Below are 27,698 nucleotides of genomic sequence, written 5' to 3'. Positions count from 1 at the left end.
ATTTCCTTCTTTTTTAAGCTGAATAATACTTCATTATGTGTGCATGCCACATTTTCTTTACCCTTCTATCCATCAATGGACATTTAGGTTGCTTCTACCTATGGTATAATAACACAGTGATCTAAAGCAAAACTAAATGAGTTGAAATTAAATGTATAAACTTTATCAATTCCACAAATATAACATTAAGTATAATAGGTAAATTGCAAGAGAATATGTAAGGCTAATAATATTTATGTTTACTTCTACTATCCAAAGTATTCTTATAAAGTAACACATTTGAGTATCAAAATATATTAAAGATACAAATCTATACCAACATTAAGATGTTTACTTCTAGGTTGGGAAGGAAAGGAATAACATAGGGGAATGAGGAACTTTTAGTGATATTTATAAATATTGTGATTGCTGATATTTGATAAAAATAAAGAAATGAATCAAATATGGCAAAATGTTACCATTTTAGAACTAATATCTAAGTTCAGGACAAGGTCTAGAAAAAGATTAGAACAGGACTTTCAGGGGGGCTTAAGTGAATACCACTGGTGAGAAGAAGAGTGACTATGAGATTGAGGAATCTGATAGGAAATAATAGACATTAATCATGGGACCCCTTTGACAATTTTCAAAATCCTTGAAGTCTTTGACATGTATAATTATGGTCTTCAATATTTTTTGGAACGCTTACTTCAATTATATGTTCTGACCAACAAAATAGCCATCACTTTCAATGATTCCCAAACATAGAATTTAACAATAGCAAATTAGTGTGGTGCTGTGATGATAGAATTTTAAAGTAGAAATGATTTTTACTTGATTACTTTAAGAGGATTTTTTTTTTTTTTTTTTTTTTTGCGGAACACGGGCCTCTCACTGTTGTGGCCTCTCCCGTTGCGGAGCACAGGCTCCGGACGCACAGGCTCAGCGGCCATGGCTCACGGGCCCAGCTGCTCCGCGGCATGTGGGATCTTCCCGGACCAGGGCACGAACCCGTGTCCCCTGCATCGGCAGGCGGACTCTCAACCACTGCGCCACCAGGGAAGCCCAAGAGGATTTTAATTATAAAGAAGTATCATAGATTGTAAACTGAATCATCATTTTGAATGTTTCTACATTTAAGAAAACGTTATCATGAAGATCAGCAAGATATCTTGGACATTACTGTTTAAATCCTTCTCTGTAGAGAATGCTCTGAAATAGACTCAGGCTTCTCCACTGGCTCTGATATTTTCTAGCTGTGTGACATTAGACAAGAACCTCTCTAAACTTCTATCCTCACCTGTAGTGACAAAAAGAATGTTGTTATTTCAAAGAGTAGTTTTTGTACATTAAAATAGATAATGCACATATACCACTTAGCAAATTACACAATAAAGTTAGCAACTATATTACTATTATGTGTAGGAGTTCCTTTCATTTTAGGAACATTTTATCATTCTGAAATAGATTATTAGTTATATTTTGTTTTTTATGTTATACATTACATGTAAATATAATCTACAAAATATAATCTACATATGAACACAAAACTGATAGAGTTCTACAATTTTTTCAAATATTACTTTCTTTCAAAAGTGAAAGAAAAAATAATACAATCATCCAAAAACATATTCTTTAGTTTTCTGAATTAATAGAGATTTCTGTAGATAGGTAGGTAGGCAAATAGGGGAAAGAAAAAGAGAGAAGGATAAAGGGAGAAAGAAGAGTAAAGAGAGACCACCTTTCGAGCAATTTGTATCCTGAACACCCTTAACTCCATTTCCCCATCAGATAGGTCAGCATTTCTCATGACTGTTGGGGGAAAATTAGTTCATTTTGCAATTTGCTCTTGGGGGGTAAATGGTTCATATGGCTTCACTTGGGCAAAATAATCATAAGGGATTTTTATTTTTTATTTCTTTTAGTTTCTCTGTGTCTCTTCGTTTGAGTAATTTTGTTAGATAACTTTAACAAGGGCAGCTTCTTAATCAGTAAGTTGTATGTGCGCTCATGAGCATCTTTGTGTTAATTGGAAAAAAAGAAAATAAATGATACAGAAAAATGCACTAACATGTATATAGCTATTCAAAAATGTTTAAGTATTTGTTGGATTGTGTTGGGAAAATTCCACAAATTTCACTGTTTTGTAAAAATGAACATGGATTTATACTTTTGAACAAGAAAATTATATGTTGTCAAACAAATACTCCTAATTTTGTAAATCAGGGGAATAATTTAACCTTTATTTTGACATGTAGAATTCCAAAATTGTTCAGAATATTCTGATTACATGGCTCAGTAAAAATGATGCAATTTTCCAGTTTTTCAAATATAAATATATAAAACCTCTGCTGAGGAAAAGCTACCTCAGCAGCTTCACGGTAGTTATTGTCTCATAACCGTCATTTGTGTCAACATAAATACATATTGAATTTCTTTATCAGTCAATAACCTCTTTAGGAAAATTCCCAAATCTCTTTCCATGACTTGCTTTTGTCAAGTCATATCCATAAAGCAAAGGCTCTCTGAAAAGAAACGTTGTGATGAGCTGTAAGGGCAAAAACATAACCAATCTTTGTCTTATGTCTCTTACGTTAATCTGATGTTACTGAGATTCTAGGTGGTGACCACGGAATTGAGCATGGGGGTAGAGAATGTCACCCAGCCTACTGAACTTCTTTAGACTTTATTGAGGAATACAGGAAAAGCCAGTTAAATAAGGTGTAGTAAGTGTCAGTGGGGATAAACAGAATAGAAAACATTTATAAAGATTGATAGCATAGAAGAGAAAGAGAATCCTTTTTATTAGTCCTGTACTATAGAAATTTAAAAAATAATAATTTTCTAATGGTATAATTTTGAGGTAAATTCTGAGTAACATAATCCAAGAACTTGTGTTAATAAATCTTATCATTTAGTTTCTCCCTAAAAAAAAGGATGTAACTTCCTGAGGCTTTATTCCAAATTGATGATAAACTATCACCATAAGCTTGAGAGATGTTTTAGCATTGAAGTCAAAACTACAAGCTTCTTTCTTCACCTAAACAAGATTTGGTAAAACTCTCTACCATTTCAACTAAGATACATTTTCTTTGCTGTAATCAACTTTGAAAATCAGTCTTCTTGGAATTATTTTTGTCTTTTTTAAAATACTTTTTATTATTTATTATATTTCTAATGAGAGGCCAGGGAGTTTGAATTTGACTGGGTTCCTTAGCAATGGCTTATGTGTGCGTACAGCACATGTGTGCCGTCTGTAAAATTGATAGAGGTAAGAAAAATTTCTTTCTAGCACGCTGAGTGAAGGGAAGAAACTGAGTGGGAAGGGTATGCTTTCCCTATAAAAATGCAACATTTTTTGGCAGTGCAGAAATCAAAAAAATCAACCACAAGACATGAGCATATGCTGTGAATGGTACTGAGGCTCCCTACAAGCTTCTTGGCACAAGCACTTCACTGAAGTCCATAATGCAGTGTTAAGCCACAATAAAAACAAAAGAATTATTTAAAAAATACCTTTCAGTAGTTTGCTTAAAAGAGGGGTTATTGGAATAATTGGCAATAACACCACAATCATAGCTCCTGCCTTACCAAGAAGTTTACAAATCACTGGACCTATGTGACCTACTATATGTCTGTTGCATAGTAGTTACTGATATTTTTTGAATGAATGACTGAATGAATGAATAAAACCAAAGATGTTATCAGAAACTTAAAATATATACCATTTCATTGGCATTTACATAGGTTATTTATATCATTTTTATATAAGAATAACTCCCTTATTACATTAAAATGATACATTTATATATGTTTAGAAAATGAACTCATAGATGTCTAATATTGGAGGTATTTTTGACATGTCTTTTAAAGGATAAATATAAAATTATACCATGTTGTGACTGATATGGTTCCGGCTCTTCTTAATATATATTAATATTTTATGCACTCTCCTTATTTGGGTCATATGTCTTAATGTTTACATATATATCACTTAAAATATATAATTTGCCCTATGGAGATCAGGAAAAGGAGGTGTCTCACGCTACCACTTCCATCTCAGTTAATAACAGCCCAGACTATAAACATTTTCATACCTTTTTTTCTTCTCTGTGTGTAGTTAGTGTATATTTTAAATGTCTTCATGATGAAGATCCATATAACCAAATGTCAAATTTAATGTCAAGAGCCAACCGTAAATATATTACATGCATTTAAATTTTATTTACTGGGGTTGTCAATTTGGTCTTACTACTCTATTTCATTTTTGATCTTTAATGAAGTACCTGTGAGTTATGATGTGGAAAAATGTCAGGATGAGAAAATGATGATCCCCATTTTTTTTCTAGCTATGACATTTCAGTATTATGAGCTATATCTCATAAGGTCAGGACTGTGTGACCTATTTTGCTGTACTCATTATCTACTAATCCCAAACAGAGGCCAAGAGAAAGGAAGAGTACATTTTATTTTTTTTTTAACATCTTTATTTGAGTATAATTGCTTTACAATGGTGTGTTAGTTTCTGCTTTATAACAAACTGAATCAGTTATACATATGTTCCCATATCTCTTCCCTCTTGCGTCTCTCTCCCTCCCAACCCCCATCCCACCCCTCCAGGCAGTCACAAAGCACCGAGCTGATCTCCCTGTGCTATGCGGCTGCTTCCCACTAGCTATCTACCTTACGTTTGGTAGTGTATATATGTCCATGCCTCTCTCTCGCTTTGTCACAGCTTACACTACCCCCTCCCCATATCCTCAAGTCCATTCTCTAGTAGGTCTGTGTCTTTATTCCTGTCTTACCCCTAGGTTGTTCATGACATTTTTTTTTTCTTAAATTCCATATATATGTGTTAGCATATGGTATTTGTCTTTCTATTTCTGACTTACTTCACTCTGTATGACAGACTCTAGGTCTATCCACCTCACTACAAATAGCTCAATTTTGTTTCTTTTTATGGCTGAGTAATATTCCATTGTATATATGTGCCACATCTTCTTTATCCATTCATCCGATGATGGACACTTAGGTTGTTTCCATCTCTGGGCTATTGTAAATAGAGCTGCAATGAACATTTTGGTACATGACTCTTTTTGAATTATGGTTTTCTCAGGGTATGTGCCCAGTAGTGGGATTGCTGGGTCATATGGTAGTTCTATTTGTAGTTTTTTAAGGAACCTCCATACTGTTCTCCACAGTGGCTGTATCAATTTACATTCCCACCAACAGTGCAAGAGTGTTCCCTTTTCTCCACACCCTCTCCAGCATTTATTGTTTCTAAATTTTTTGATGATGGCCATTCTGACTGGTGTGAGATGATATCTCATTGTAGTTTTGATTTGCATTTCTCTAATGATTAGTGATGTTGAGCATTCTTTCATGTGTTTGTTGGCAGTCTGTGTATCTTCCTTGGAGAAATGTCTATTTAGGTCTTCTGCCCATTTTTGGATTGGGTTATTTGTTTTTTTGTTATTGAGCTGCATGAGCTGCTTATAAATTTTGGAGATTAATCCTTTGTCAGTTGCTTCATTTGCAAATATTTTCTCCCATTCTGAGGGTTGTCTTTTGGTCTTGTTTATGGTTTCCTTTGCTGTGCAAAAGCTTTGAAGTTTCATTAGGTCCCATTTATTTATTTTTGTTTTTATTTCCATTTCTCTAGGAGGTGGGTCAAAAAGGATCTTGCTGTGATTTATGTCATAGAGTGTCCTGCCTATGTTTTCCTCTAAGAGTTTGACAGTTTCTGGCCTTACATTTAGGTCTTTAATCCATTTTGAGCTTATTTTTGTGTATGGTGATAGGGAGTGATCTAATCTCATACTTTTACATGTACCTGTCTAGTTTTCCCAGCACCACTTATTGAAGAGGCTGTCCTTTCTCCACTGTACATTCCTGCCTCCTTTATCAAAGATAAGGTGACCATAGGTGCGTGAGTTTATCTCTGGGCTTTCTATCCTGTTCCATTGATCTATCTTTCTATTTTTGTGCCAGTACCATACTGTCTTGATTACTGTAGCTTTGTAGTATAGTCTGAAGTCAGGGAGCCTGATTCCTCCAGCTCCGTTTTTCATTCTCAAGATTGCTTTGGCTATTCGGGGTCTTTTGTGAAATTTTTTGTTCTAGTTCTGTGAAAAATGCCAGTGGTAGTTTGATAGGGATTGCATTGAATCTGTAGATTGCTTTGGGTAGCAGAGTCATTTTCACAATGTTGATTCTTCCAATCCAAGAACATCTCTCCATCTATTTGTATCATCTTTAATTTCTTTCATCAGTGTCTTATAATTTTCTGCATACAGGTCTTTTGTCTCCTTAGGTAGGTTTATTCCCAGATATTTTATTCTTTTTGTTGCAATGGTAAATGGGACTGTTTGCTTGATTGCACTTTCAGATTTTTCATCATTAGTGTATAGGAATGCCAGAGATTTCTGTGCATTAATTTTGTATCCTGCTACTTTACCAAATTCATTGATAGCTCTAGTAGTTTTCTGGTAGCATCTTTAGGATTCTCTATGTATAGTATCATGTCATCTGCAAACAGTGACAGCTTTACTTCTTCTTTTCTGATTTGAATTCCTTTTATTTCCTTTTCTTCTCTGATTGCTGTGGCTAAAACTTCCAAAACTATGTTGAATAACAGTGGTGAGAGTGGGCAACCTTGTCTTGTTCCTGATCTTAGTGGAAATGGTTTCAGTTTTTCACCATTGAGGATGATGTTGGCTGTGGGTTTGTCATATATGTCCTTTATTATGTTGAGGAAAGTTCCCTCTATGCCTACTTTCTGCAGGGTTTTTATGATAAATGGGTGTTGAATTTTGTCAAAAGCTTTCTCTGCATCTATTGAGATGGTCATGTGGTTTTTCTCCTTCAATTTGTTAATATGGTGTATCACATTGATTGATTTGCGCATATTGAAGAATCCTTGCATTCCTGGAATAAACCCCACTTGATCATGGTGTATGATCCGTTTAATGTGCTGTTGGATTCTGTTTGAGAGTATTTTGTTGAGGATTTTTGCATCTATGTTCATCAGTGATATTGGCCTGTAGTTTTCTTTCTTTGTGACATCCTTGTCTGCTTTTGGTATCAGGGTGATGGTAGCCTCGTAGAATGAGTTTGAGAGTGTTCTTCCCTCTGCTATATTTTGGAAGAGTTTGAGAAGGATAGGTGTTATCTCTTCTCTAAATGTTTGATAGAATTCTCCTGTGAAGCCATCTGGTCCTGGGCTTTTGTTTGTTGGAAGATTTTTAATCACAGTTTCAATTTCAGTGCTTGTGATTGGTCTGTTCATATTTTCTATTTCTTCCTGTTTCAGTCTTGGTGGGTTGTGCATTTCTAAGAATTTGTCCATTTCTTCCAGGTTGTCCATTTTATTGGCATGGAGTTGCTTATAGTAATGTCTCATGATCTTTTGTATTTCTGCAGTGTCAGTTGTTACTTCTCCTTTTTCCTTTCTAATTCTATTGATTTGAGTCTTCTCCCTTTTTTCATTGATGAGTCTGGCTAACGGTTTATCAATTTTGTTTATCTTCTCAAAGAACCAGCTTTTAGTTTTATTGATCTTTGCTATCGTTTCCTTCATTTCTTTTTCAGTTATTTCTGATCTGATCTTTATGATTTCTTTCCTTCTGCTAACTTTGGGGTTTTTTTTGTTCTTCTTTCTCTAATTGCTTTAGGTGCAAGGTTAAGTTGCTTATTCGAGACGTTTCCTTTTTCTTAAGGTAGGATTGTATTGCTATAAAGTTCCCTCTTAGAACTGCTTTTGCTGCATCCCATAGATTTTGCGTCGTTGTGTCTCCATTGTCATTTGTCTCTAGGTATTTTTTTATTTCCTCTTTGATTTCTTCAGTGATCACTTCGTTATTAAGTAGTGTATTGTTTAGCCTCCATGTGTTTGTATTTTTTACAGATCTTTTCCTGTAATTGATATCTAGTCTCATAGCATTGTGGTTGGAAAAGATACTTGATACAATTTCAATATTCTTAAATTTACTAAGGCTTGATTTGTAACCCCAATATGATCTATCCTGGAGAATGTTCCATGAGCACTTGAAAAAAATGTGTATTCTGTTGTTTTTGGATGGAATGTCCTATAAATATCAATTAAGTCCAGCTTGTTTAATGTATCATTTAAAGCTTGTGTTTCCTTATTTAGTTTCATTTTGGATAATCTGTCCATTGGTGAAACTGGGGTGTTAAAGTCCCCTACTATGAATGTGTTACTGTCGATTTCCCCTTTTATGGCTGTTAGTATTTGCCTTATGTATTGAGGTGCTCCTATGTTTGGGTGCATAAATATTTACAATTGTTATATCTTCTTCATGGATCGATCCCTTGATCCTTATGTAGTGTCCTTCTTTGTCTCTTGTAATAGACTTTATTTTAAAGTCTTATTTTGTCTGATATGAGAATTGCTACTCCAGTTTCCTTTGGTTTCCATTTGCATGAAATATCTTTTTCCATCCCCTTACTTTCAGTCTGTATGTGTCTCTAGGTCTGAAGTGGGTCTCTTGTAGACAGCAAATATATGGGTCTTGTTTCTGTATCCATTCAGCCAATCTGTGTCTTTTGGTGGGAGCATTTAGTCCATTTACATTGAAGGTAATTATCAATATGTATGTTCCTATTCCCATTTTCTTAATTGTTTTGGGTTCGTTATTGTAGGTCTTTTCCTTCTCTTGTGTTTCTTGCCTAGAGAAGTTCCTTTAGCATTTGTTGTAAAGCTGGTTTGGTGGTGCTGAACTCTCTCACCTCCTGCTTGTCTCTAAAGATTTTAATTTCTCCATCAAATCTGAGTGACATCCTTGCTGGGTAGAGTAATCTTGCTTGCAGGTTTTTCTCCTTTATCACTTTAAATATGTCCTGCCAGTCCCTTCTGGCTTGCAGTTTCTGCTGAAAGATCAGCTGTTAACCTTATGGGGATTCCCTTGTTTGTTATTTGTTGTTTCCCCCTTGCTGCTTTTAATATGCTTTCTTTGTATTTAATTTTTGACAGTTTGATTAATATGTGTCTTGGCGTATTTCTCCTTGTATTTATCCTGTATGGGACTCTCTGTGCTTCCTGGACTTGATTAACTATTTCCTTTCCCACATTAGGGAAGTTTTCAACTATAATCTCTTCATATATTTTCTCAGTCCCTTTCTTTTTCTCTTCTTCTTCTGGAACCTCTATAATTCGAATGTTGGTGTGTTTAATTTTGTCCCAGGGGTCTCTGAGACTGTCCTCAGTTCTTTTCATTCTTTTTTCTTTATTCTGCTCTGCAGTAGTTATTTCCACTATTTTATCTTCCAGGTCACTTATCCATTCTTCTGCCTCAGTTATTCTGCTGTTGATCCCATCTAGAGTAATTTTAATTTCATTTATTGTGTTGTTCATCATTGTTTGTTTCATCTTCTGTTTTTCTAGGTCCTTGTTAAATATTTCTTGCATTTTCTCTATTCTATTTCCAAGATTTTGGATCATCTTTACTATCATTATTCTGAATTCTTTTTCAGATAGACTGCCTATTTCCTCTTCATTTGTTAGGTCTGGTGGGTTTTTATCTTGCTCCTTCATCTGCTGTGTGTTTCTCTGTCTTCTCATTTTGCTTATCTTACTGTGTTTGGGGTCTCCTTTTTGCAGGCTGCAGGTTCGTAGTTCCCGTTGTTTTTGGTGTCTGTCCCCAGTGGCTTTTGTTGGTTCAGTGCGTTGTGTAGGCTTCCTGGTGGAGGGGACTAGTGCCTGTGTTCTGGTGGATGAGGCTGGATCTTGTCTTTCTGGTGGGCAGGTCCATGTCTGGTAGTGTGTTTTAGGGTGTCTGTGGACTTATTATGATTTTAGGCAGCCTCTCTGCTAATGGGTGGCGTTGTGTTCCTGTCTTGCTAGTTGTTTGGCATAGGATGTCCAGCACTGTAGCTAGCTGGTCGTTGAGTGAACCTGGGTGCTGGTGTTGAGATGGAGATCTCTGGGAGATTTTTGCCATTTGATATTACATGGAGTTGGGAGTTCTCTTGTGGACCAGTGTCCTGAACTTGGCTCTCCCACCTCAGAGGCACAGCACTGATTCCTGGCTGCAGCACCAAGAGCCTTTCATCCACACGGCTCAGAATAAAAGGGAGAAAAAGTAGAAAGAAAGAAGTATTAAGAAAGAAAGAAAGAAAGCAAGGAGGGAGGGAGGGAGGAAGGAAGGAAGAAGGGAAGGAAGAAAAAAGAAAGAAGATAAAGTAAAATAAAAGTATTAAAATAAAAAATAATTATTAAAAAAAGGACGGATAGAACCCTAGGACAAATGGTGGAAGCAAAGCTATACAGACAAAATCTCATACAGAAGCATATGCATACACACAAAAAGAGAAAAAGGGGAAAAAATCTTAAATCTTGCTCTCAAAGTCCACATCCTTAATTTGGGATGATTCATTGTCTATTCATGTATTCCACAGATGCAGGGAACATCAAGTTGATTGTGGAGCTTTAATCCGCTGCTTCTGAGGCTGCTGGGAGAGATTTCCCTTTCTCTTCTTTGTTTTCACAGCTCCCAGGGGCTGAGCTTTGGATTTGGCCCCGCCTGTGCGTGTAGGTCGCCGGAGGGCGTCTGTTCTTTGCTCAGACAGGACGGGGTTAAAGGAGCCGCTGATTCGGAGGCTCTGGCTCACTCAGGCGGTGCGGGGGCACTGCGTGCGGGGCGGGCCTGCGGCGGCAGAGGCCGTCGTGACGTTGCAGGAGCCTGAGGCGCGCCGTGCGTTCTCCTGGGGAAGTTGTCCCTGGATCCCGGCACCCTCTCAGTGGCAGGCTGCACAGGCTCCCCGGAAGGTGGGTGACTAGTGACCTGTGCTCACACGTAGGCTTCTTGGTTGCGGCAGCAGCAGCCTTTAGCGTCTCCTGCCTGTCTCTGGAGTCCGCGCTTTTAGCCGGGGCTCGCGCCCGTCTCTGGAGCTCCTTTAAGCAGCGCTCTTAATCCCCTCTCCTCACGCACCAGGAAACAAAGAGGGAAGAAAAAGTCTCTTGCCTCTTCGGCAGCTGCAGACTGTTTCGCGGACTCCCTCCCGGCCAGCCGTGGCGCACTAGCCCCCTTCAGGCTGTGTTCACGCCGCCAACCCCACTCCTCTCCCGGCGCTCCGACCGAAGCCCGAGCCTCAGCTCCGAGCCCCGCCCACCCCGGAGTGTGAGTAGACAAGCCTCTCGGGCTGGTGAGTGCCGGTCGGCACCGATCCTCTGTGCGGGAATCTCCCCGCTTTACCCTCCGCACCCCTGTTGCTGTGCTCTCCTCCGCGGCTCCGAAGCTCCCACCTCCGCCACCCGCAGTCTCCGCCCGCGAAGGTGCTTCCTAGTGTGTGGATACCTTTCCTCCTTCACGGCTCCCTCCCACTGGTGCAGGTACCGTCCCTATCCTTTTGTCTCTGTTTATTCTTTTTTCTTTTGCCCTACCCAGGTACGTGGGGGGTTTCTTGCCTTTTGGGAGGTCTGAGGTCTTCTGCCAGCGTTCAGTAGGTGTTCTGTCAAGAGTACATTTTAAAAGGATTGCTGGCCATGGCTTTATGTGATGTGTTGCCTGGAAAGATACGGGGAGTATTACATATTGGCCTTCCAGGGTGAAAAAACTCAAATTGTTGTAAAAAATTAACTCATGCCCCACCATAAAAAAACTAGTAATCAAATTATCTCTCACCACCTTGTACCACCTTTGTGTATGACAGAAGGGAAAGATGAAACTATCCTTTTATGAAATCACCTCTTTTGTTCTCATGAGCAAACATTTGTGAAGATAGGGTTGAAGTACAATTACAAAATTATCACAAAAGACCTGTCATTGTTTTTTTCTTTTTGCAACTAGCCTATTGTGCCAATGTGAAACAGTAGTAACATAATGCTCAAAGCTGATAAAAAGTTAGCTATGTCAATAGAAAACGTCTAGGTTTAAGAATCACAATTTTAGCAATTCTACCCTGGGAACATATTTTTTTTCTCCCTGTAATCAAAAAAAAAAAAATTGAAAATTCTTTTTATTCCTGAGATTTATCATCTAAAAAATGGCATTCACTCAACTTCTAAATAATATCTGTAATATTTGACACCTGAAAGAAAACCTAGGTCTTAGAACAAATGCAAATAGAATAAAACTGAATCAAACCAGCAGCCCACAAAGAAACCAATCATGAAGTAGAGCTGCCTAGCTAAGCCCATCCTAGACTGGCTTAAGTGGATCAAATCTAGATAGCCAGGAACATTAAAATAACTACCTACAAGCCACTGAATTCTGGGGCAATTTGTTATGCAGCATTATTGTGGTTGCTCCTGGCTAACACAAATATTAAAGTCACTGAGCTTGAGTTAAATTCTGTTTACTGTGAGAAATTTAATTAACCTTTTTATGACTCACTTTTGTAACCATAAAGTAGAGATATTTGCTCAGATTTTCTAGGTAAAATAAGGAGTATGATCACACCTAAGAATGTGAATGGGGGAAGAGATGTTGAAGTGAGAGGAATGGGAGTGTGAATGTATTGGGAAATACAGAAAAAATTATGGGTGGTATTGTATGTCTTAGTGGTATCAAAGGATTGTTGAAATTTAGACATCAAAAAAAGTGAACTAGAAAGATGGATGCTGTAAACTATTCACCTTAAACTATTGAGTGGCCCAGGAAAAAAATATGCACCCCCCTTCTTCCAAATAACCACTATTCTGACTTTGCACACTGTAGATAAATTCTTGTATTTCGTATAAAGGAGTTCTAAATTATGTACTCATTTTCTCTGCCCTCTTTTACATAATAGTAAATCTTTAAAAGTTTTAGTCAACGTATAGTTACTTCATGTAGTTGCTTATAGTTTACAAAATATTTTATTACACATTATTTCACTTAAGTCTCACATAAAATTAGGATGCTCTGCCCACCTATGATGAAGAAATAATGTGTCCCATGTCATAGAACATAGCCATTAAGTGACAAAGCTCTGAGTTAAATGCATAATTTCCCAGTTTGAAATTCTACTCTTATTAGCTCTGAGTGTCTATTTGCAGGGAAGGGAGCTTATTTTACAGAAACTTATATCCATGCCTCATATATAGTATCTTAAATATACTAAACCAATTCAAGTATGTCTAAATAAGGAAGTGAAGTCTTGTTTAGATGAACTGTCTCTTCAAGGTTTCCTGTTTTTTATTTTTCTTTTGATTCACAAATATCCTTGATCAGTTTCTGTATCATTATGCCACGGAAAACTCTAGAGAGAGCTGAAACATCTCACTGTATGTATCTATTCTGAAGTTAACAAGACTTGTCAGGGACAATAATTCTTGTTTTTCATTTAGGGTTCAGGTCTCAACAACCTAGAGGATGCTGCCTTTACAAATTCATTTTAATCAACACTTACAGTGTCATTCCTTACTAGGCTAGTTGCTAGGGGTGTATTGAAATAATTCTATAAACTAGAGGTAGAGTGCTCAGTGTTGCAAATTTATTTGAAAGGTAGATTTTTATTACTTCACTAGCATATTAAAATAATGGGTGGGTGGATTTTAAACAAATAATAAACCAGCTTTGTTATTGGTGCATATTTTAGTTGAGTTTCCCTTACCTTTTAGCACCAGATTTATTTTATACATATTTATCGAGTTTTCTGTAGCCGATATTTATTTACTAAATTATGTAATCAACATAACTGTATCATTAATGTTACAATGGATCCATAGAGTACCATATTTCAGATCTACAATGATCTCTAATATACTACATACTGCCCTGACAAAATGTCCTTTTTCATTATCAGGGAGAAACTTTTTCTGCTTCCTGTTCTGATGTTTTCATCATGACATTTTATTGCCAATCCTCCTCATCTCAAAGGGGAAAGAAGAAAGGAAGAAACCATAGCAATAATTACCAACTGAGTAAGTCATTATCATTATAATAGAAATGAAATTGAAATGGTAAGAGCTTGGCATTATTCAAATTTTTACCCTGCTTGGTTAATGATCATATCATCTTTAAAATCCTCATAAGCTTCTTTTGAACTGTAGATGTCATAATACCTAAAGCAATTTAGGTTATGGAATCACACCATAATCCACTGATCAAATCTTCTAGGCCAAGTCTCCAGGTGTATCACACTTCTGATCCTATGACCTCTCAAAAATGTCTTTCTGAAGAGTTAATAGAGAACAGATGTTACCTAAGGCAGCAGCTGTTACCATTAGACAAATGGGAAAAACTGGCAAACTGGAAGAAACTCTTTAAACAGACAATCCAATTCCTTAAAAAATCAATGAGAAGTTTCGAAAAGGTCAGAAAAAGGTGCACAAGCATGCGTTTTTCACATGTATATTCATTGAAAGTCCTTTCAGAAAACAATTCTCACTGAAACAAAAATTCTCATGTTCACTTGAAATAGTCTAGTCTTTATAATTATGAAAACAGATTTTTCTATACTGCAAAATGCAAAGTTCAGTTTGAGTCTTCAAATTTGTATTTCTATTTTATTTCCTCATGGTTTAATGTGTCCCTTACCTAATGATGCAAAACTCAGCGAAAAAAAATGCAATCCTGTTTTCTTAGTCTAGAACCTCATCTTTCGTCAATGGAAAGAAACATGTGAACATATAATGCAGTGACTGCTACTAGAATTGATGGATAAATTAATCTCCCTAACAAGGAAGGTCTTACAAAGAAGGGATATTTGACCTGGGTCCTGAAAAATGAAGAAAACAATTTTACCACAGGGAACACTGAATAATACACAGAGCCTTGAAAGCACATCACATGTTAGAACCCAAGTAAAATGTCAGAACTGGACAGAAGAACAGAGGTTCTTAAATTGTAGTGTGCATCAGAACTGTTTGGAATTCTTGTTAAAAATGCAGATATCTGGGTCCTATCCTGGATATTCTAATCTAGTAAATCTGGTGTGGTATCTGGGAATCTTCATCCTACTAAGTGATTCTCGTTACTCTGATGAAGTCAGAGTGTAGAGTGCACCTTAAGACATGTTTCTTTCAATGAATGATTCTTGAAATGTGGTCCCCAGACCAGTATCACCACGATAATTAACTGAAAACTTGTTAGAAATGTCAATCCTCAGCCCTACTACAGACTGGCAGAAACTCTGGCGGTTGTGTCTAGATATGTTGTGTTGTTTATAAGCTCTTTAGATGATTCTGATGCATGATCAAGTTTGGGAATCATTGCTTCAAATCATACAAATAGGTTTGGCCTCCACTGGCTAGAGAATCTCACCTATTGACCAGTTTTCAGAAGTAGGCCACGCCTAACATTCCACACTTAACAGTAACTTTATCTGTGAAAAGCTTTAGGTGATACCAAAGCAGAAATAAACCCCTTGCAGTTCAAATCATTCACTATTGCTGGCTTCCTTCTAGTGATCTTAACGAACAAATTCTATTAGTCAGATTTTCAGATTGCAGTGTAGTTTGTTGCAGTTGAACTTAACATGAAATAATTTGGCATAGATTAGTTGATAGGTGCTCTGCTAAAGTTATATAATCTCATTTTGAACATAAATAAGAAATCCTTTCACTGAGAATCAATGCAGTTGAGGTGACATTAAGATTCGTTTTTGAGATTCATATTCTACCAATGAGTGCATAGGCTCATCTACTTGTAAGGAATCATTATATTTGCTATGGTGTGTATAGGGTAAAATTTGTTCTTTGACCTTCCCTAACAATGCAGAATAGATGCTAGCCCTGTATAAAATGACATTTTTAGCAACATCAGACTGTAATCCTCTTCTGTATTATTTGTCAGTAAATACAGTGCTTCATCTTGAACTTCAGATGCCAAAGTCAAGGTGTAGATGAGAAGTATTATTTCATGAATCTATCAGACGGTTGTGGAAGAACAAATATGTCTAATTTTTGTCCTCTTCTACAATACGAATATAAGGATTCTTTTGTTTCTCAATGGACAGCATGACTGAAATCCTCAAATATGCATGGGAATAATATTTTTAGAAAGCTAGGCCTTAGTCTTTGTTCTTTTTCTCTTTCCCCCTATTTCTTCTCTCTAATTCTTCATGGCCACGTCCTTTGTGAGGAAGGAAAAGGCCATGGTTAGCCTGTGCTTCTCAAAGAGCACTTCTGAGTTGTGTTTTGAAATAGCAAGTGGTCAGTTATCTTTAGAGCAGAAATAAAATATGTTATAGAACTATAGAAAACTCTATATTCGCCACATTTTCATTGTTCATTGATTGATTAGCAGCTATATTCCAGACATTGTATTCAGAAATAGGTGGCAGTAAAATAATAAATAAAGCAAGTTTCCTATAATCTGCAGCTCACAATCTTCTGGAAGACACAGCCACCTACCAAAGTAGCTAAAAAGTAACTGGGCCTGAGAAGAGTGTAATTATTTAAATTATAGCTCTGATATATTAAATTTCACACTACTTATTTAACAAGTAGAAGTATCAGCATATGTATTATCATCTCTTTATGTTTTACAATATAAATATATTTATTGACTTTAATCAAAGGGAATAAGTGGTTTGCTTTGCCTTTGTATAGGTCTGGTATTACATTATTTCTCCCCAGAATAAACATAGAATCAAGTTAGAACATGACTTAGAAATTATAATTGAAACTGCAGGAATGAACTTTTGGAGGCAGGTTGACTTTCTTAGAGATAGAAGAGACTTTGGATCCAAGCAGATTTAGGTTAAAATCTGAGTTATGTCACTTCAGGCTGATATTTTAACCTTTCTGAAACTCTGTTGCTTCATCTGTGCATCTGTGAAGTGGTGATAATAAATACCACAATATATTGCTACAGAATAATTAAGTGAGAAGACGTTTGTAAAGACCCTGGCATTTGGTTGGTGCTCAATAAATTTTAGTTTTATTTGACATACATTCTCTTTAATGCCTTCCCCTTTCATATAGAGCCATGTGTCAGCCATTAACTGCTTGCCGCTCCATTTCACATCATATCTCTTTGAGTTCTAAAAAGTCCACCTTAAAACACAAAAATTATTACACAGGATACTGTTTCCCTATTATTCAAACAGTACATGGATATTAGTGTGCATCTACTGTATACCATGCATTCTCACTGGTCCCAAGGGGCAGTTGGAATGGGTGGTGAGATGCAGGATTACAGGCTGGAGACTTAAAGTGATAGATGGTTTGGACTGACTGACATTTAAGGCAAGAATGGCTAGGACACTTAAATGGAAGCACATGAGGGGAGTTAAGGAGTTATAAGTCAAGCAACATTTATCTTTTAGTGTTGGCATTAACTAGTTCTCTGAAGGTTTCTTGTTATATACAAAACTCCCTATATTTGCTGTTTCTATCTTCATCCTATTTTGACTTTTTCCATCATTACTAGTAAAAAATAAAATTCTGGGTTTGTTTTTTTTTTTTAGACATGGGAGAAGTAGGGAGAGAAATTGAGAATCTGCATCATATTTCAAATAGAGTCTGGAAAACAACCTACCAGATATGAGTGCTTGTAGTTAGTGTCTGTTTACCAAAACTGAGAACCAGAATGAAAAGATATCTTTCTACTGGTTTTGATGACAATAGTAGTTCTTTCATATTTATTAAATTAGGAAACAGTTCATTGCATCATGCTGGACAGTGCTGTAGATTCTAGTAATGCAGAGGATGAGTAAGACACAGTCTTATTGTGAGGAGCTCAGGGTTTCTTGAGGGAGGACACCTGGTTCCCATTTCCAAAGAGCCTGTTCACAGTGAAGCCAAGTTGCCACTTAAATGACAATATCCTGTCTCTCAAAGGAAAGGGAGTAGAGATTCAGTGAGAGGGTGGGATTAAGGAGGAATAAAATTTTTCTTTTTTTATCTATTATGTAAATCATAATAGGATTTTAGTAAATCATTTAATTTATTAGAAAGGAAGAATAGTAAGGCAGAAGCAGAACAATGTTTGTCCCTTCTTTCCTCTATATGTTGTACAGGTTTATAAAAACATGTGAGCCATGCAGTCTTTAAAAGACTCATATGATGATGTTTTGTGCATCATTGACATAAATGAAGACATTATATATCATATGAATGCTTTGTAAAATACCATGATTCATGCAACTGTTTTAGTATTTCTGATAAAAAAACACTAATACAACATACTAATTCCATATTTTCTCCAGTTTTAATTTACCAAAAATATGCTTCTGGGGCATTTCTGATGCAAAAAAAAAAAAACCTCATGCAAAATGAGTCATTTATTTACATTTGAACACTTTTTACATTAGTAGTTGGGGCTGCCAATTTTGAAAATAAATAAATGCTTCTTGGTAATTTAAAAATCTGAACTGTATTTCAGCAGTAATCATTCTGGTAAGTAGCATAGTTTGTATCTCCCTGTGACAGATGTCTACACCCAATGTACATGTTTTGAGACAAAAAAACATAACCACAAAGACTCACTTTTGGATTCACACTTAGGTTAAAATTATTTTATCTAAGAAAGTCTACACACACTTATAGAATGAGAAAACTCCAGGGATAAAGAAAAGAAGAAAAAAATCCAGTAGGACTGTTCTTTAAGTAGCACAAAGCCTTTAAAAGATAATATCTTACTACTCTTTGAAACAAACCTCTCAGGTAAACTGCTATTATTTTTATCTCCATATAACAAGGAAAACTAGGTTTCACAGAGGTTAAATGCTAATTATTGACACACTCCAAGTAGATGGTAAAGCCAAAAATGAGTTTCTAAACTTAGAGCCTGATTCTGCTCTCCTTTCGCTAGACAAAGGATTGCTTTGTTTTCTGCTCAGAATTTTATGTAGCTTTCAGATATTTGGATTTATTTGTTGTAATAATGTCTATATAAATAGTGATGATCATACCAAAAAAAAGTAGGTGATTTTGTTTATTTTATCTTTAGCCTAGATAACTAGCATGGTATCCAAGACTCACTGTTCTAACCTATCTGTACTCTGATTCTGCAGACAAAATATGAATGGTGATAGCCATTGCCTCTTTAGAGATTGTGATTTGAAAGCATCCCTGGATAGTGTGCAGACAATAACTGGTTGGCTAACTCAACAACTGCTACTTTCTATTATCTGCCAGATACCCACTTTTCCAGTTTCACTCTTGATCTGCTTCTGGAGGATGGGATATAAGAGGTCTACTAGGGAATATCTGGGATAGAGAGCTCCAAGACCTATTGCAACCCCCTATTGTCCACCAGGCAGCGCACATGGAAAAAAAATGTGATATTGTAGCTAGAGTAAATTGTAGGTAAAGGTTAAGCCAACATGTAGCAAGAGTTCAGGTTCTTATAACAGCATTAAGTCATTGCTCTAATTATGTAAACTAACTAAATGGCTTTTATGTTTGAATCATTTTGATGAGGTATGCAGTTACTGCAACCTAGCACATGTTTTAAAATTCTTGGTTTTAAAGCATTTAGGTATAAATCCTCTACGTAAGTGGATCCATTAGGATAGCTTGTTTTATTCACACTGTCCTTGTATATGAGTCAAATTTCTTCCTTCATTGGTAAGATCCACCGACTTTAAAAGCCACACAATAATTTTCATTCGTAGATACCCCTACCTGCATATTTATTTTTTCTTAGTCAGCCCAATCCAGCTATTTTACTAGATGACTTACTCTTTTTTATTATTTTTTTTCTAAACTTTTCCCATTGCCTTTCTTTAAAATACCTGTTATATTGCCAATAAATATTCCTACATTCTTTACTTTTAAAACGAATATTTACCCCATTTCTTTGTCTGAACTGAAAACTACCTTTCCCCAGATAAGGTAAGGTTTACTTTTATTCTCCACACCTGCTATAGACTGAATGCTTGTGTCCCCTTGAAAATTTATATGTTGGAGCCCTGATCTCCAATGGGATGCTATTTGAAGGTGGGTGTTTTGGGGGCTAATTGGGCTTAGATGAGGCCATGAGGGTGGAGCCCCCAAGACAGGATTAATGTCACTATAAGAATTGGAAGAAACTTTAGCCCTCTATGCCATGTGAGGACAGATCAAGAAGGAGGCCCTCTGTAAACCAGGAAGTAGGCTCTCCCCAGACACAGGGCCTGAGGACCCTCTAATCTCATGCTTTGCAACCTCCAGAACTGTAAGAAATAAATGTCTATTGTTTAAGCCACCCAGTCTATGGTAACTTGTTATAGAAGCCTGAGTTGTCTAAGATAAAACTACTAAGGTTTTATCATTCTTCCAAAATCTAAGAGACTGGGTAGCATTCTTCTAGTTTTCCACTACTCCATTTTCTTACATTACCTGCTAATTCTTTTTAAAAGCATGACTTTTTATTGAAACCCTCTCCAATACTCATCACTGCCAAGTACAAGTCTCTTGGGTTTTTCCTCACAACACAGACAGATAAAACACATGTAAACTCCATCCAATTTTGTGCAAACGATCTGTCTAATGTCCTCACCTTTTAGGACTTGGGCCTCTTTTTGTTTCAGATCCTTCCCCTCTACTCCACTGAAGCTCAGTGGCCATTCTCTTGGTATTACATTGGGTACCATTCAGAATTGCTTCACCTTATATCAGAGATCACATTCCTTGAGATGTAGAATTTGAGACAGAGATTAGTGATCAGGAATTTATTAGAGACCGCTCTTAGGATCAATTCCTGTGGAAGAGAAAGCAGTAGGAATGGGTCAAGGGACAAGTTGGTCTGAGTTGCTGTCTCAAGTAAATGCTTCAGTCAATCCATAGGAAGTGCTAAAGCTAGAAGGTCACCTAAAGTTGTCTGTTTAGAGGCAAGGGAGCTAAGTCTTTAAACCCTCATTGTGTCCATCAGTCATTTAATGCACTTGCCCTAAGAAGGGACCTGGCCTTAGGCCGGTCTACTACCATCAGCCCAAGGAGTCAGAGAAGAGGGAAGATAGCTGAGAGTGTATTACCAGCAGCGCTCACAGGAGCTAAGAAAATAGTCCTTCAGTCCTGGAGGGACATCAGAGAATTATATGATGTTATCAATTACATTCTCCCATTACACTATTCAGATAAATACACTTCATGTAAGTCCTGGAAGTAGCAACTTCCAGGAAAAAGGGGGATAAATAAATGCTGCACAAGGATAAACACAAAAACATTATTATTATACATTTTTATTTACTTAGGGACTACTTCAGTAATAAAAAGTTGAATGTGAGTTTTCCACATCACAATACTTTAGGATATTATGATCCTTTTGCCCTAATATCAGTGACATAAACATTCGTATATCTTTTCTCCTGAAGTTTCTTTTTCAGGAGATGATTTTGTATAATTTAGTGAATAGAGTGATTTTTAAATGAAAAAAAGTACAAAATAATAATTGCTCACTTGTGAAAAACTTCACAATGTACCAAGAATTATTCTTTCTTACATGTATTAGAATTCACTTAATTCTATTATCATTCCCATCTTACAACTGAGGAGAATAAAGCTCAGAAAAAGGGTTAAGTTATTTGCCCAAAGTCACACAACTATGAATTTGACCTCAACAGTCTGACCCCAGTGGCTACACTATTAAACACCAAATTATGTTGACTTTCTAATTCCTTTCTTGTAATTCCAAGAATGGCAAAGCAATTTGTCTAAATATCCTGATTGGTGACTATTTCTAGAAACCGAATGTAAAGTTATATACATTTCCCCTTAGAGTTCTGTCTTTTACAGTGTGTGCCACAGAAAGATTGAAGGGAGTATAACAAATTTGCTCTCACACTGTTTATTTATTTTTTAAATCCTGGCTTTAAGATACATTACTTTCAATTCATATAGAAAAATGAAAATGAGTAAAAACAATGTCCAGCATATTCACCCTTGAAAGACTATTAACAGTTTGAATAGACAAAGAAAGGAACAGAATAAAAAGATTTCTTTCTTCTTTTTATTTACTTTCTTTTTAAGTAATTACTAGCTGAATCTTATCCCTCTGGAGGAAAAATACAGTTATTGTAAAATGGCAATGAAAATGAAATCTGTCAGCTGTTGCAAACCAACTTTGTTTGCTGCACACTGAAACCTTGATGCTATACAATTCTCCAAAAAATTGTAAAAGTTCTTTCTTGTTAATTTTCTTCTAGTTTTTTTTTTTTTTTTTTGCGGTACGTGGCCCTCTCACTGCTGTGGCCTCTCCCATTGCGGAGCACAGGCTCCGGACGTGCAGGCCCAGCGGCCATGGCTCACCGGCCTAGCCACTCCGCAGCATGTGGGATCTTCCCGGACCGGGGCATGAACCCGTGTCCCCTGCATCGGCAGGCAGACTCTCAACCACTGTGCCACCAGGGAAGCCCTCTTCTAGTTTTTAGAATTAACTTTTTAAAAAAACTCATGAACAAGGGTGTGTTAAATAGGGACAAATACAAAAAAAAACAGAGGGTGTTCAGGGAAAATAGAATATAATGAAATTGTATGCAGTGACCCAGTAATGTTATGAGAACTCAAGACTTTTATGAATTTTTTTCTGGGTCCAATATACGGTATTTCATTTTCTATGAAGTTCTACTATTAGTGTAAAATCATCTGTACCCTTATAAATAAAAATATCTTTCAAAAATCCAGTTAAAAAAACGGGCAGAAGACCTAAATAGACGTTTCTCCAAAGAAGATATACAGATGGCCAACAGGCACATGAAAAGATGCCCAGCATTGCTAATTATTAGAGAAATGCAAATCAAGACTACAATAAGGTATTACCTCACTCCAGTCAGAATGGCCATCATTAAAAAGTCTATAAATAAATGCTGGAGAGGGTGTGGAGAAAAGAGAACCCTCCTACACTGTTGGTGGGAATGTAGATTGGTGCAGCCACTGAGGAGAATAGTATGGAGGTTCCTTAAAAAACTATAAATAGAGCTACCATATGATCCAGCAATCCCACTTCTGGGCATATATCCAGAGAAAACCATAATTCGAAAAGATACATGCACCCCAATGTTCATAGCAGCACTGTTTACAATAGCCAAGACATGGAAGCAACCTAAGTGACCATCGACAGATGAATGTGTAGATGAATGGCTACACACAATGGAATGTTACTCAGCCATAAAAAAGAGTGAAATAATGCCATTTGCAGCAACCTGAATGGACCTAGAGATGATCATACTAAGTGAAGTAAGTCAGACAAAGACAAATATCATATGATATCACTTATATGTGAAATCTAAAAAAAAAAAAAAAGATACAAATGAACTTATTTACAAAACAGGCATAGACTCACAGACATAGAAAACAAACTTATGGTTACGAAAGGGACAGTGGCGGGGGTGGGGGAGTGTGTGTGGAGATAAATTAAGAGTTTGAGATTAACGTATACATACTAATAGATATAAAATAGGTAAATAACAAGGGCCCACTGTGTGGCACAGGGAACTATACTCAGTGTCTTATAATAACATACAGTGGAAAAGAATCTTAAAAAGAATATATATATATGTATATCTATATATATCTATAAAACTGAATCACTTTGCTGTATACTTGAAACTAACACAACATTGTACTTTAACAATACTTCAATAAAAAATACCACATATGTAGTGTTATACCAAAAGGTATATATCTTGTCTATTGCAGATCAAGATTCTTTAGCTCAAAAGGACTATCTCATAAGTTCTACTTGTTGCATTCCAAGGGATTTCTGACACTTTTAAACTTCCTTATCTCTAAAACTCAGGAAAATTAGAACATGCAAGATGAAAAGAAAATTAACATCATTCTTTTTTCATGTTTTTGGTCACACCATGCAACATACAGGATCTTAGTTCCCCAACCAGAGATCGAACCTGTACCCCCTGCAGTGGGGACGTGGAGTCTTAATCACTGGACCTCCAGAGAAGTCCCTTAAAATCATTCTTAAACCATGATCTGAAGATAACTACTGTTAACATTTGTATTTGTCCTTCTGTTATTCTTCTATACTTATTTGATACAGTCTAAAAATATTAGACAGACTACCTAATTTGGGTGGCCCAGTGCAAAATGAAAATTCAGGGATCCTTCTTCAAAAATTATTAACAGTTTCAAGATGGCAATAGCAGAGTATTAAACCAAGTGCAAGGCCCTTCTAAGCATGGGAACCTGTGTAACTGCACAGGTCTCATGCCCAGGAAGTTGGCCCTGGTTTGTTTAATGAGTGAGGGAAAGTGGAATAACAGGAGCTGTTGGAGAAGTCACACACAGATACCTGAAATCTATTGAGGCAAACTCAGGTATACAAAATGCTGCATGCACTTTCCATTTCTTCATATCCAGAACAGGATGGAGAATGAAATTTACTTGGAATTAAGAATCCATACTTACATTATTATTGAGAGAAAATGAGGCTGAAACTAATAAGAAACTAATAGCTACCCCAGAAACACATGTGGCGAAGAATATATTAGTAAAATAAATGAAATGTTACTTAAATGAAGAGCCAAATAGTAGGTCAGAGGCAATCACTACAGGATATATCAGGAAATGTTTACTCTACTTTACTAAAATTAGTTCTTAAAAAAGAATGGAAGCATAGAAGTATCTAGCCAAATTGGTCACTGAATGCTTACTAACACTTGCCTAAAATATACACTTTACTATTTATCATTTTATACTTGGAATTGTCTCATTAATGCAGGAGTACTGATAAATTTTGGGCTCCTTTTGCAAACTGGAAAAAAATGGGCTGGTTGGAGATTACTGGTAATGCAGCTTTGATTCTGCCCTTGAGAGACTAGGGATTTATATCTCCTAAGATTGCTGTCACCTACTTTGTAAGTAATCAGCAAACTTTGAACCATAAATATTGCAATATATTTGCAAGTTGTAGAAACAAAATTATAGGCATATTTATTCCTTGCATATTTCTGACAACAGTATAAATCACCACTAGAGATTACTTAGTGAATTTTGGTGGCTAATTCATAGTCAACTTCTGATTATTTGCAATAATGGAAAGAGCAATGATGTGAAGATTTCAGAGGAGTGGTTGATATAAACAATGACTTCTAGCAGTTTTTGCATAAAGATTTATTTGGTTAAATTTATTATTAATAACATGGTATAATATTATTAATATTGCCATTTATAGTATTGGTGTTATATTGGTGAATGTTAGTGTAACTGACATGGTCTAATACTATTATTAATATTTAATATTAACTATTACACAGTTTATGTAAAATTTTAGCCTACTATTAGAGAACAGGGTTAGTAGCCACAATATACTTCAGCACTCATATTACCCTACGTTAAACTCAATCTTTATTTATTGTACTTGTCTGAGTTTCTCTCTAGACTGTGAGCTCATTAAGCCATGGGACTTGTTACTTACCTCTTCTCCATGAATACCGGTACATTGATTTGAGCATGGTTAGGTCTCAATATGTATTTGTTGAATGAACAAATGGAGAGATCAGTGAACAAATGGAGGGATCAGTGAATTTGTGTCGTGAAAGGACATTATCAGGGTGAGTCAGAATTGCCTGAGTAAGACTTCTGAAAGAGACAGAATATGAATAGAGACTTGGTCTTGGCTTAAACTGTGAGCAGGGTAGCCACAGACAAAGGCTAGGATGGAGAATCATATTTCACACAAAGAGAGCTGGCTGAACCAAAAGCGAAGGTAAGAAGGGTGAGGCTTATGCAAGAGATGCAAGCAAATGGTTCTAGTATTTATTTATTAAATTTTTTTCTTTCTCCTATTATTTTATTAACACAAAAGTAAAGAGTAGAATCAAATATGTTCCTCATTTTAGGGCATACTGTATTTATTTGTTCTTCCCTTCATCTCAGCCTGTACTCCATTTCCTCCACCTTAATAGGTACCCACACTAATAGGTTTAACATATGCTTAGGCAGTTACGTTTTTTTTAATGTGGTGTTTTTATATGTTTTAAATTTACATATTTTTTTTCAATAAATCTCATTCTTTTCTGTACTCTTCTGACACCACAGCATCATACAAAATGCATTCATGTTGCAGCATAGACCTCTAATTTGTTGCTTCTAATTGACGGATGCCTTGGAGGTCATTTACAAATCTCGAACTCTAGTCAGCCACACTTGGAAACCCAAGCAAGAGGGTCTTTGTGCTTTATAACATCCCACTCTGGTGTTCCTCTGGCTGTGCCCTCACTTCAGGTGCAAGGAGTCTGGGGGACTTAAGAGGACATCCTCATTAAGAGCATTTCCAGGTGCTCTCTGCTCAGCCCCCACTTACTTCTAGACAATATTTCAGGTACCAAGGGCCCCAGAGCTTTCTGCCCAAATGTCCTCAAGCCACTTGTCTTCCAGGCTGCACTGGCTTTGTCCTCCAAAATCAAACTGCTTCTCGTGCACACAGCTCTAGACTGGATGGGCGGCCAATGGGCAGTTATATGCAGGGATTGTGAATGGAGTTTGTATATACAAGCTGGAATGCCCATATTCCTACAGGTGAAATCACTTGCAATGTTACAGAGCAGGATGGAAGTGTAGGAGGAGGAGAATGTGAGGGTGACATAGAACAGAGGATAGAAGGTAAGAGTGTGCTGAGGTACTTGTCTCATTGAAGAAAGAGATTTGTATGAAAAATATAAATGTGCATGAGTTTAATAAGTTTGTGTAATCACCAAAAAATTCAACTCCTTTGTGTATATATATATATTTAAAAATCTGAGCAGAATTACCAGCTAATATGTATGAAGACATTCATCTTGACATTATTTGTGATATCACTGAGTTGAAGATATCCTACTATCTATCATTAGAGTCAAATTAGGTCAGGATTAGATTATTTATTCTTGTTAACTGATCATCTATTTATCTGTCTATCAGTATATCATCTATCTTACCTACAATCTACAAATAATGTAACTTTTGTTTGTTTTAAAATCTTTCTTTTAACTATTGTGTTCATAATGATATAGCTCTAAATACCTTGTTATTTATGACCTCTGCTTTAATCTCGCTGTTTTTCAAAATTAATATACTTGATTTTTAGAGCAGTTTTAGAATTATAGAAAAAATAAACAGAAGTACAGAGAATTCCCATATGATCTCTCTCTCTGCCTTCAGTTTACCTCATTATTACTATCATGCATTGGGGTGGTGTATTTGTTATAATTGAAGAACTGATATTGAGACATTATTATTAACTGAAGTCATAGTTTACATTAGGGTTTACTCTTTGCATTGTACAGTTCTATATGGATTTAGCCAAATGCATAATATCATATGTCCACTATTACAGAATCATACAGAATAGTTTCACTGGCCTAAAAATCCTCTCTGCTGCACCTATTTCTTCCTACTGTCTTCCTGCCCCCCAGCTCTTGGCAACCACTGATCCTTGTACTGTCTTCATTGTTTTGTCTTTTCTACAGCATCATATAGTTAAAATTATACAGTATGTAACCCTTTCAGCGTGTCTTCATTCACGCAGAAATATGCATTTAAGTTTCCTCCGTGTCTTTTTGTGGCTTGATAGCTAATTTCCTTTTATCACTGAATAATATTCCATTTTAAGGATGCAAAACAATTTTTAATCCATCCATCTATTGAGGGACATCTTGACTACTTTTAAGTTTTGGTAGTTATGAATAAAGCTACTATAAACATTCATGTGCAGGTCTCTGTGTGGACCTATGTTTTCAACTTATTTGGCTAAATACCTAGGACTACAATTGCTGGACTGTATAGTAAGATTATATTTAACTTTGTAAGAAACCAGCAAACTGTCTTCTAAGGTGGCTGTACAATTCCGTATTCCCACTAGCAATGAATGAGAGCTTCCACATCCTTATCAGCATTTTGTGTTGTCAGTGTT

At 36.3% G+C, this 27,698-nt stretch overlaps 1 long non-coding RNA gene across 1 annotated transcript in view; it reads left to right on the top strand.

Annotated features, from left to right (window-relative positions):
* The first annotated feature begins 13,724 nt into the window (after positions 1-13,724).
* The window catches only part of LOC125964273 (uncharacterized), a 342,387-nt gene continuing 328,413 nt past the window's right edge, over positions 13,725-27,698 (top strand). The window contains exon 1 of the long non-coding RNA XR_007477150.1: positions 13,725-13,843. This is a non-coding gene — a long non-coding RNA (uncharacterized LOC125964273). The remainder of the gene's footprint in view (positions 13,844-27,698) is intronic.

The sequence above is a fragment of the Orcinus orca genome, chromosome 4, assembly GCF_937001465.1.
Source record: "Orcinus orca chromosome 4, mOrcOrc1.1, whole genome shotgun sequence".
Classification (NCBI taxonomy): Eukaryota; Metazoa; Chordata; class Mammalia; order Artiodactyla; family Delphinidae; genus Orcinus; species Orcinus orca.
This window is presented reverse-complemented; position numbering and strand designations above follow the sequence as displayed.